The 10,000-nt window shown below is 54.0% G+C and overlaps 2 non-coding genes across 2 annotated transcripts; both read left to right on the top strand.

The window, feature by feature from the left end:
• The first annotated feature begins 4,604 nt into the window (after positions 1 to 4,604).
• Positions 4,605 to 6,497, top strand: LOC126317600 (small subunit ribosomal RNA). Its single transcript, XR_007556752.1, has one exon. It is a non-coding gene; the product is annotated as a small subunit ribosomal RNA (ribosomal RNA).
• Positions 6,498 to 6,859: 362 nt separating this feature from the next.
• On the top strand, positions 6,860 to 7,014 carry LOC126317594 (5.8S ribosomal RNA). Its single transcript, XR_007556746.1, has one exon. It is a non-coding gene; the product is annotated as a 5.8S ribosomal RNA (ribosomal RNA).
• Positions 7,015 to 10,000: the final 2,986 nt, after the last annotated feature.

Below are 10,000 nucleotides of genomic sequence, written 5' to 3'. Positions count from 1 at the left end.
GGTCGTCTCACGGCACTGCTTAGTAAATGATGCAAGGCCAAATATAGATGATTTATGCGAATGTCCCTATACGTGCTGTAAGACTGGGCACACAACGTGAATCGCACGTCAGCCAGACACTCGAACATGCACCACTCTCGGCCTGCAACGGAGACACACAATACGTAAACATCTGGAATGCGACAATGTCGAGTGCATCCTCTCTGCCACATTGCACCGTCGACACTATGATAACCAGAGCAGTAGGTCCACCTATAAAAGCACAATACCCCACTCCTCCGACAACTACCATTGCTCAGATAAATCAACACCACCAACACACATCCTACACAGAGGGGCACCAAATATCATCCCCCGCCCTCGTGTTATACCACATGAAAAATTGCAGAAGTGAGAGACACACATCCGCCAGCCTCTTGCTACAAGCATCGAACCGACGTGACGTATCTGACGGTGACTCAGGCATCCGTGTACTGCCACCACTATCCACCCCCCCCCCCCTCTCTCTCTGCCCCCTTCCCACACAATACCAAATTTAACCAACTTTATCGCTTAACCTAACTGTGGCTGTACCAGTTTATCGCTTAACCTAACTGTGGCTGTACCAGTTTATCGCTTAACCTAACTGTGGCTGTACCAGTTTATCGCTTAACCTAACTGTGGCTGTACCAGTTTATCGCTTAACCTAACTGTGGCTGTACCAGTTTATCGCTTAACCTAACTGTGGCTGTACCAGTTTATCGCTTAACCTAACTGTGGCTGTACCAGTTTATCGCTTAACCTAACTGTGGCTGTACCAGTTTATCGCTTAACCTAACTGTGGCTGTACCAGTTTATCGCTTAACCTAACTGTGGCTGTACCAGTTTATCGCTTAACCTAACTGTGGCTGTACCAGTTTATCGCTTAACCTAACTGTGGCTGTACCAGTTTATCGCTTAACCTAACTGTGGCTGTACCAGATTATCGCTTAACCTAACTGTGGCTGTACCAGATTATCGCTTAACCTAACTGTGGCTGTACCAGATTATCGCTTAACCTAACTGTGGCTGTACCAGATTATCGCTTAACCTAACTGTGGCTGTACCAGATTATCGCTTAACCTAACTGTGGCTGTACCAGATTATCGCTTAACCTAACTCAATTTGTCCCTTAACCTAACTCAATTTGTCCCTTAACCTAACTCAAGTTGTCCCTTAACCTAACTCAATTTGTCCCTTAACCTAACTCAATTTGTCCCTTAACCTAACTCAATTTGTCCCTTAACCTAACTCAAGTTGTCCCTTAACCTAACTCAAGTTGTCCCTTAACCTAACTCAAGTTGTCCCTTAACCTAACTCAAGTTGTCCCTTAACCTAACTCAAGTTGTCCCTTAACCTAACTCAATTTGTCCCTTAACCTAACTCAATTTGTCCCTTAACCTAACTCAATTTGTCCCTTAACCTAACTCAATTTGTCCCTTAACCTAACTCAAGTTGTCCCTTAACCTAACTCAAGTTGTCCCTTAACCTAACTCAAGTTGTCCCTTAACCTAACTCAAGTTGTCCCTTAACCTAACTCAAGTTGTCCCTTAACCTAACTCAAGTTGTCCCTTAACCTAACTCAAGTTGTCCCTTAACCTAACTCAAGTTGTCCCTTAACCTAACTCAATTTGTCCCTTAACCTAACTCAAGTTGTCCCTTAACCTAACTCAATTTGTCCCTTAACCTAACTCAATTTGTCCCTTAACCTAACTCAATTTGTCCCTTAACCTAACTCAATTTGTCCCTTAACCTAACTCAATTTGTCCCTTAACCTAACTCAAGTTGTCCCTTAACCTAACTCAAGTTGTCCCTTAACCTAACTCAAGTTGTCCCTTAACCTAACTCAAGTTGTCCCTTAACCTAACTCAAGTTGTCCCTTAACCTAACTCAATTTGTCCCTTAACCTAACTCAATTTGTCCCTTAACCTAACTCAATTTGTCCCTTAACCTAACTCAATTTGTCCCTTAACCTAACTCAATTTGTCCCTTAACCTAACTCAAGTTGTCCCTTAACCTAACTCAAGTTGTCCCTTAACCTAACTCAAGTTGTCCCTTAACCTAACTCAAGTTGTCCCTTAACCTAACTCAAGTTGTCCCTTAACCTAACTCAAGTTGTCCCTTAACCTAACTCAATTTGTCCCTTAACCTAACTCAAGTTGTCCCTTAACCTAACTCAAGTTGTCCCTTAACCTAACTCAATTTGTCCCTTAACCTAACTCAATTTGTCCCTTAACCTAACTCAATTTGTCCCTTAACCTAACTCAATTTGTCCCTTAACCTAACTCAATTTGTCCCTTAACCTAACTCAAGTTGTCCCTTAACCTAACTCAAGTTGTCCCTTAACCTAACTCAAGTTGTCCCTTAACCTAACTCAAGTTGTCCCTTAACCTAACCCACGTTGTCCCTTAACCTAACCCACGTTGTCCCTTAACCTAACCCACGTTGTCCCTTAACCTAACCCACGTTGTCCCTTAACCTAACCCACGTTGTCCCTTAACCTAACCCACGTTGTCCCTTAACCTAACCCACGTTGTCCCTTAACCTAACCCACGTTGTCCCTTAACCTAACCCACGTTGTCCCTTAACCTAACCCACGTTGTCCCTTAACCTAACCCACGTTTTCCCTTAACCTAACCCACGTTGTCCCTTAACCTAACCCACGTTGTCCCTTAACCTAACCCACGTTGTCCCTTAACCTAACCCACGTTGTCCCTTAACCTAACCCACGTTGTCCCTTAACCTAACCCACGTTGTCCCTTTGCCTAACATAGTTCACTGCTCGGAATCTCTGGTGTCGTTGTTATCCTCATGTAGATGTCTTGCGAGTGTTGCTTACTTTCCACATATTCCTGCTATCCACTGTCAATTGTACTGCAATAGGACTATATCGCCGACCCCCCCCTCCCCCCCTCTGTCCCCCTCTGTCCCCCTCTTTGTGTCTCTGTCCTCTCAAGCTGGTCGGTCTGGCGTTTGAGTGTTAAATGAGCCTCGCAGCTGTTCAGTTGCATTCAGATGTCGACGCCCTCAGTGTACGTCGTGGTATGGTCTGTGTCCATTGTCCGCTGATGTCGTACGCGTAACCCACACGCTGTACCGATCATCGGTCGTTACGTACAGAGTGAAGTAGTGTGATACGTGTGACCGTACGCTGGCTGTGCCCAACGGTGTCGAATCTCAATTTCCATATGTTGTGCTTGATGCTACTTGTCTCGTCTTCCAATAACAGCTAGGTTGCACTGTGGTACGCCGTAGAGGCGTGTGGGAGGAACGTACGAACGCATTGTATGTCACCCTGGGTCGCTGGGGGTGGTGGTGCGGTGAGTCAGGTCAGGTCAGGTCAGCGTGAGCCGTCTGATGTAGTGACGCGTGTATTCCGACTTTGTCGTATTGCCTCACACAAAGTGCTACCCTGGTGGACCGCGTTCCATATCTGGGACATGCCGCAGATGCCGGTTGACAGTGGATCGCGGAAGGTACATCGCATACGTGCGCGGGCCACCTTCCACGTGTTCTCTTCTGCACATGTCGCAGTGTGTATGTGGTCTGATGTAGCGTGTCGTGACACATGACATCCTGGCATGCAAGAATTGTTGAATTCGCAAATGTAGGTGGACATCTACGTTTACTGCCCAAGATACGCAAATGAACTGGAAATCCGTTGTTGAGCGGTTGTTCACGCTGGAGGTGAATCTGTGATGGCGACGATCGGTACAGCTATTAACCGGTTGTTTCAGCGGTACCCGCCACATCCACACGCGTGACTAGGCCCATGTGGGTATGAAGCGATACGCGGCGGTGGCTTGGTGGGACTGTTCCCGGCCGGTGAAGGGGGGCCGCCCGGCGTGTTGGCCGCGCGCTGCGTGGGCGCACGCGCAACAGGCGGCTGGTGGGGGGCGCCGAGTGGCAGGAGCGCCAGCCGACGGGCCCGGCAGGCGGCGCAGCTACGCTGCGGCGCACCCTGCACGCGGCGCCTGGCGGCCAAAGTTGGTTCAGCCGAGCCCGGTGCGAAGCGCGGTGGACATCTGCAGTGTGCTGGTCTGATTGAGGACTGTGTGCGTTGAGGATGCGCCGCCGCCTGGCACTCGGCGCCGCGACGCCGTCTGCTGCTCGGTCGCCCCAGCGGTTCTCGCAGGTGGTTTGTATCGCAGTTGTGCGGACGTGTTGGCGCGTGCGCTGTGCTGGGAGAGTTCGCTTCTGCACCCAAGTGGGGCTTTGCCCTTGTGTGGCGCTGGCGTTGGAGCTGCCGGTCACCATAGGTGGCGCGTGTTGTCTCCCGCCGGCAATGCCACGACAGCACGCTCCCGGGCCTCTGTCGGCAGCGGCAAGCTCAGTTGGGAGCAAGGGTGTTCGCACTAAAACCGTCTACTCGCCTAACTCCGGGCGATTGCGCCTCTCTCGAAACCGACCAAGTACCTAGGACGGCGCTGCGCGCCGCCGGGACCTGAGAGGGTTTCGAGGTGTATCGTGCAGGGGAGCTCGGCCTCCTCCTGTTTGCAGAATAATTGAGCGGACGCTTGCGTGTTCGCGCGGGCCCCCGGGACACACTCCCGGGCGGCCGGCTGCTCAGCTCTAGTTGACGCAGCTCCCTGGTTGATCCTGCCAGTAGTCATATGCTTGTCTCAAAGATTAAGCCATGCATGTCTCAGTACAAGCCGCATTAAGGTGAAACCGCGAATGGCTCATTAAATCAGTTATGGTTCCTTAGATCGTACCCACGTTACTTGGATAACTGTGGTAATTCTAGAGCTAATACATGCAAACAGAGTCCCGACCAGAGATGGAAGGGACGCTTTTATTAGATCAAAACCAATCGGATTGGCTTGTCTGGTCCGTTTGCCTTGGTGACTCTGAATAACTTTGGGCTGATCGCACGGTCCTCGTACCGGCGACGCATCTTTCAAATGTCTGCCTTATCAACTGTCGATGGTAGGTTCTGCGCCTACCATGGTTGTAACGGGTAACGGGGAATCAGGGTTCGATTCCGGAGAGGGAGCCTGAGAAACGGCTACCACATCCAAGGAAGGCAGCAGGCGCGCAAATTACCCACTCCCGGCACGGGGAGGTAGTGACGAAAAATAACGATACGGGACTCATCCGAGGCCCCGTAATCGGAATGAGTACACTTTAAATCCTTTAACGAGTATCTATTGGAGGGCAAGTCTGGTGCCAGCAGCCGCGGTAATTCCAGCTCCAATAGCGTATATTAAAGTTGTTGCGGTTAAAAAGCTCGTAGTTGGATTTGTGTCCCACGCTGTTGGTTCACCGCCCGTCGGTGTTTAACTGGCATGTATCGTGGGACGTCCTGCCGGTGGGGCGAGCCGAAGGGGTGCTTTCGCGTCCCGAGGCGGACCCCGTTTAAATCCTACCAGGGTGCTCTTTGTTGAGTGTCTCGGTGGGCCGGCACGTTTACTTTGAACAAATTAGAGTGCTTAAAGCAGGCAAGCCCGCCTGAATACTGTGTGCATGGAATAATGGAATAGGACCTCGGTTCTATTTTGTTGGTTTTCGGAACCCGAGGTAATGATTAATAGGGACAGGCGGGGGCATTCGTATTGCGACGTTAGAGGTGAAATTCTTGGATCGTCGCAAGACGAACAGAAGCGAAAGCATTTGCCAAGTATGTTTTCATTAATCAAGAACGAAAGTTAGAGGTTCGAAGGCGATCAGATACCGCCCTAGTTCTAACCATAAACGATGCCAGCCAGCGATCCGCCGCAGTTCCTCCGATGACTCGGCGGGCAGCCTCCGGGAAACCAAAGCTTTTGGGTTCCGGGGGAAGTATGGTTGCAAAGCTGAAACTTAAAGGAATTGACGGAAGGGCACCACCAGGAGTGGAGCCTGCGGCTTAATTTGACTCAACACGGGAAACCTCACCAGGCCCGGACACCGGAAGGATTGACAGATTGATAGCTCTTTCTTGATTCGGTGGGTGGTGGTGCATGGCCGTTCTTAGTTGGTGGAGCGATTTGTCTGGTTAATTCCGATAACGAACGAGACTCTAGCCTGCTAACTAGTCGCGTGACATCCTTCGTGCTGTCAGCGATTACTTTTCTTCTTAGAGGGACAGGCGGCTTCTAGCCGCACGAGATTGAGCAATAACAGGTCTGTGATGCCCTTAGATGTTCTGGGCCGCACGCGCGCTACACTGAAGGAATCAGCGTGTCTTCCTAGGCCGAAAGGTCGGGGTAACCCGCTGAACCTCCTTCGTGCTAGGGATTGGGGCTTGCAATTGTTCCCCATGAACGAGGAATTCCCAGTAAGCGCGAGTCATAAGCTCGCGTTGATTACGTCCCTGCCCTTTGTACACACCGCCCGTCGCTACTACCGATTGAATGATTTAGTGAGGTCTTCGGACTGGTACGCGGCATCGACTCTGTCGTTGCCGATGCTACCGGAAAGATGACCAAACTTGATCATTTAGAGGAAGTAAAAGTCGTAACAAGGTTTCCGTAGGTGAACCTGCGGAAGGATCATTACCGACTAGACTGCATGTCTTTCGATGTGCGTGTCGTGTCGCGCAACACGCTACCTGTACGGCAGTGGCCGTGCGCCGCGTGCGGAACCACGCGTGCCTCTCAAAACTAGCGGAAGTGTTGTTGTTGTGTGGTACGAGCGCTGAAGCTCTGGAGCGGCTGGCCTGCGGTACCTGGCGCCTGGCGCCGGTTTTGAATGACGTTCGCCCGAGTGCCTGTCCGCTCCGGTGTGGAGCCGTACGACGCCCATCGGCTGTGAGGCCGTTGGACACAAAAAAAATAGTGGAACAGGGGCCGTCAGACGCCTCAGTCCCGCAAATGCTACTGTCTTGAAAGAGACAGTGGGAGACTGAAAAGGAAAAGATCACCCAGGACGGTGGATCACTCGGCTCGTGGGTCGATGAAGAACGCAGCAAATTGCGCGTCGACATGTGAACTGCAGGACACATGAACATCGACGTTTCGAACGCACATTGCGGTCCATGGATTCCGTTCCCGGGCCACGTCTGGCTGAGGGTCGGCTACGTATACTGAAGCGCGCGGCGTTTGTCCCGCTTCGGAGACGTGGGAGTGTCGTGGTCGCCTGTGTGGCCGGCCGCGTCTCCTTAAACGTGCGATGCGCGCCCGTCGCCTGGCGGTTCGCATACCGGTACTTTCTCGGTAGCGTGCACAGCCGGCTGGCGGTGTGGCGTGCGACACCTCGTACAACGACCTCAGAGCAGGCGAGACTACCCGCTGAATTTAAGCATATTACTAAGCGGAGGAAAAGAAACTAACAAGGATTCCCCCAGTAGCGGCGAGCGAACAGGGAAGAGTCCAGCACCGAACCCCGCAGGCTGCCGCCTGTCGTGGCATGTGGTGTTTGGGAGGGTCCACTACCCCGACGCCTCGCGCCGAGCCCAAGTCCAACTTGAATGAGGCCACGGCCCGTAGAGGGTGCCAGGCCCGTAGCGGCCGGTGCGAGCGTCGGCGGGACCTCTCCTTCGAGTCGGGTTGCTTGAGAGTGCAGCTCCAAGTGGGTGGTAAACTCCATCTGAGACTAAATATGACCACGAGACCGATAGCGAACAAGTACCGTGAGGGAAAGTTGAAAAGAACTTTGAAGAGAGAGTTCAAAAGTACGTGAAACCGTTCTGGGGTAAACGTGATAAGTCCGAAAGGTCGAACGGGTGAGATTCACGCCCATCCGGCCACTGGCCCCCGCCCTCGGCAGATGGGGCCGGCCGCCCGCGCGGAGCAATCCGCGGCGGGGTCGTGTCCGGTTGCCTTTCCACTCGCCGCGGGGTGGGGCCGTTCCGGTGTGCGGTGGGCCGCACTTCTCCCCTAGTAGGACGTCGCGACCCGCTGGGTGCCGGCCTACGGCCCGGGTGCGCAGCCTGTCCTTCCGCGGGCCTCGGTTCGCGTCTGTTGGGCAGAGCCCCGGTGTCCTGGCTGGCTGCTCGGCGGTATATCTGGAGGAGTCGATTCGCCCCTTTGGGCGCTCGGGCTCCCGGCAAGCGCGCGCGGTTCTTCCCGGATGACGGACCTACCTGGCCCGGCCCCGGACCCGCGCCGCTGTTGGCTCGGGATGCTCTCGGGCGGAATAATCGCTCCCGTCAGCGGCGCTTCAGCTTTGGACAATTTCACGACCCGTCTTGAAACACGGACCAAGGAGTCTAACATGTGCGCGAGTCATTGGGCTGTACGAAACCTAAAGGCGTAATGAAAGTGAAGGTCTCGCCTTGCGCGGGCCGAGGGAGGATGGGGCTTCCCCGCCCTTCACGGGGCGGCGGCCTCCGCACTCCCGGGGCGTCTCGTCCTCATTGCGAGGTGAGGCGCACCTAGAGCGTACACGTTGGGACCCGAAAGATGGTGAACTATGCCTGGCCAGGACGAAGTCAGGGGAAACCCTGATGGAGGTCCGTAGCGATTCTGACGTGCAAATCGATCGTCGGAGCTGGGTATAGGGGCGAAAGACTAATCGAACCATCTAGTAGCTGGTTCCCTCCGAAGTTTCCCTCAGGATAGCTGGTGCTCGTACGAGTCTCATCCGGTAAAGCGAATGATTAGAGGCCTTGGGGCCGAAACGACCTCAACCTATTCTCAAACTTTAAATGGGTGAGATCTCCGGCTTGCTTGATATGCTGAAGCCGCGAGCAAACGACTCGGATCGGAGTGCCAAGTGGGCCACTTTTGGTAAGCAGAACTGGCGCTGTGGGATGAACCAAACGCCGAGTTAAGGCGCCCGAATCGACGCTCATGGGAAACCATGAAAGGCGTTGGTTGCTTAAGACAGCAGGACGGTGGCCATGGAAGTCGGAATCCGCTAAGGAGTGTGTAACAACTCACCTGCCGAAGCAACTAGCCCTGAAAATGGATGGCGCTGAAGCGTCGTGCCTATACTCGGCCGTCAGTCTGGCAGTCATGGCCGGTCCTCGCGGCCGGCCGCGAAGCCCTGACGAGTAGGAGGGTCGCGGCGGTGGGCGCAGAAGGGTCTGGGCGTGAGCCTGCCTGGAGCCGCCGTCGGTGCAGATCTTGGTGGTAGTAGCAAATACTCCAGCGAGGCCCTGGAGGGCTGACGCGGAGAAGGGTTTCGTGTGAACAGCCGTTGCACACGAGTCAGTCGATCCTAAGCCCTAGGAGAAATCCGATGTTGATGGGGGCCGTCATAGCATGATGCACTTTGTGCTGGCCCCCGTTGGGCGAAAGGGAATCCGGTTCCTATTCCGGAACCCGGCAGCGGAACCGATATAAGTCGGGCCCCTCTTTTAGAGATGCTCGTCGGGGTAACCCAAAAGGACCCGGAGACGCCGTCGGGAGATCGGGGAAGAGTTTTCTTTTCTGCATGAGCGTTCGAGTTCCCTGGAATCCTCTAGCAGGGAGATAGGGTTTGGAACGCGAAGAGCACCGCAGTTGCGGCGGTGTCCCGATCTTCCCCTCGGACCTTGAAAATCCGGGAGAGGGCCACGTGGAGGTGTCGCGCCGGTTCGTACCCATATCCGCAGCAGGTCTCCAAGGTGAAGAGCCTCTAGTCGATAGAATAATGTAGGTAAGGGAAGTCGGCAAATTGGATCCGTAACTTCGGGATAAGGATTGGCTCTGAGGATCGGGGCGTGTCGGGCTTGGTCGGGAAGTGGGTCAGCGCTAACGTGCCGGGCCTGGGCGAGGTGAGTGCCGTAGGGGTGCCGGTAAGTGCGGGCGTTTAGCGCGGGCGTGGTCTGCTCTCGCCGTTGGTTGGCCTCGTGCTGGCCGGCGGTGCAGGATGCGCGCGCCTGCGCGGCGTTCGCGCCCCGGTGCTTCAACCTGCGTGCAGGATCCGAGCTCGGTCCCGTGCCTTGGCCTCCCACGGATCTTCCTTGCTGCGAGGCCGCGTCCGCCTTAGCGTGCTCCTCCGGGGGCGCGCGGGTGCGCGGATTCTCTTCGGCCGCCATTCAACGATCAACTCAGAACTGGCACGGACTGGGGGAATCCGACTGTCTAATTAAAACAAAGCATTGCGATGGCCCTAGCGGGTGTTGACGCAATGT

The sequence above is a fragment of the Schistocerca gregaria genome, unplaced genomic scaffold, assembly GCF_023897955.1.
Source record: "Schistocerca gregaria isolate iqSchGreg1 unplaced genomic scaffold, iqSchGreg1.2 ptg000638l, whole genome shotgun sequence".
Taxonomy (NCBI): Eukaryota; Metazoa; Arthropoda; class Insecta; order Orthoptera; family Acrididae; genus Schistocerca; species Schistocerca gregaria.
This window is presented reverse-complemented; position numbering and strand designations above follow the sequence as displayed.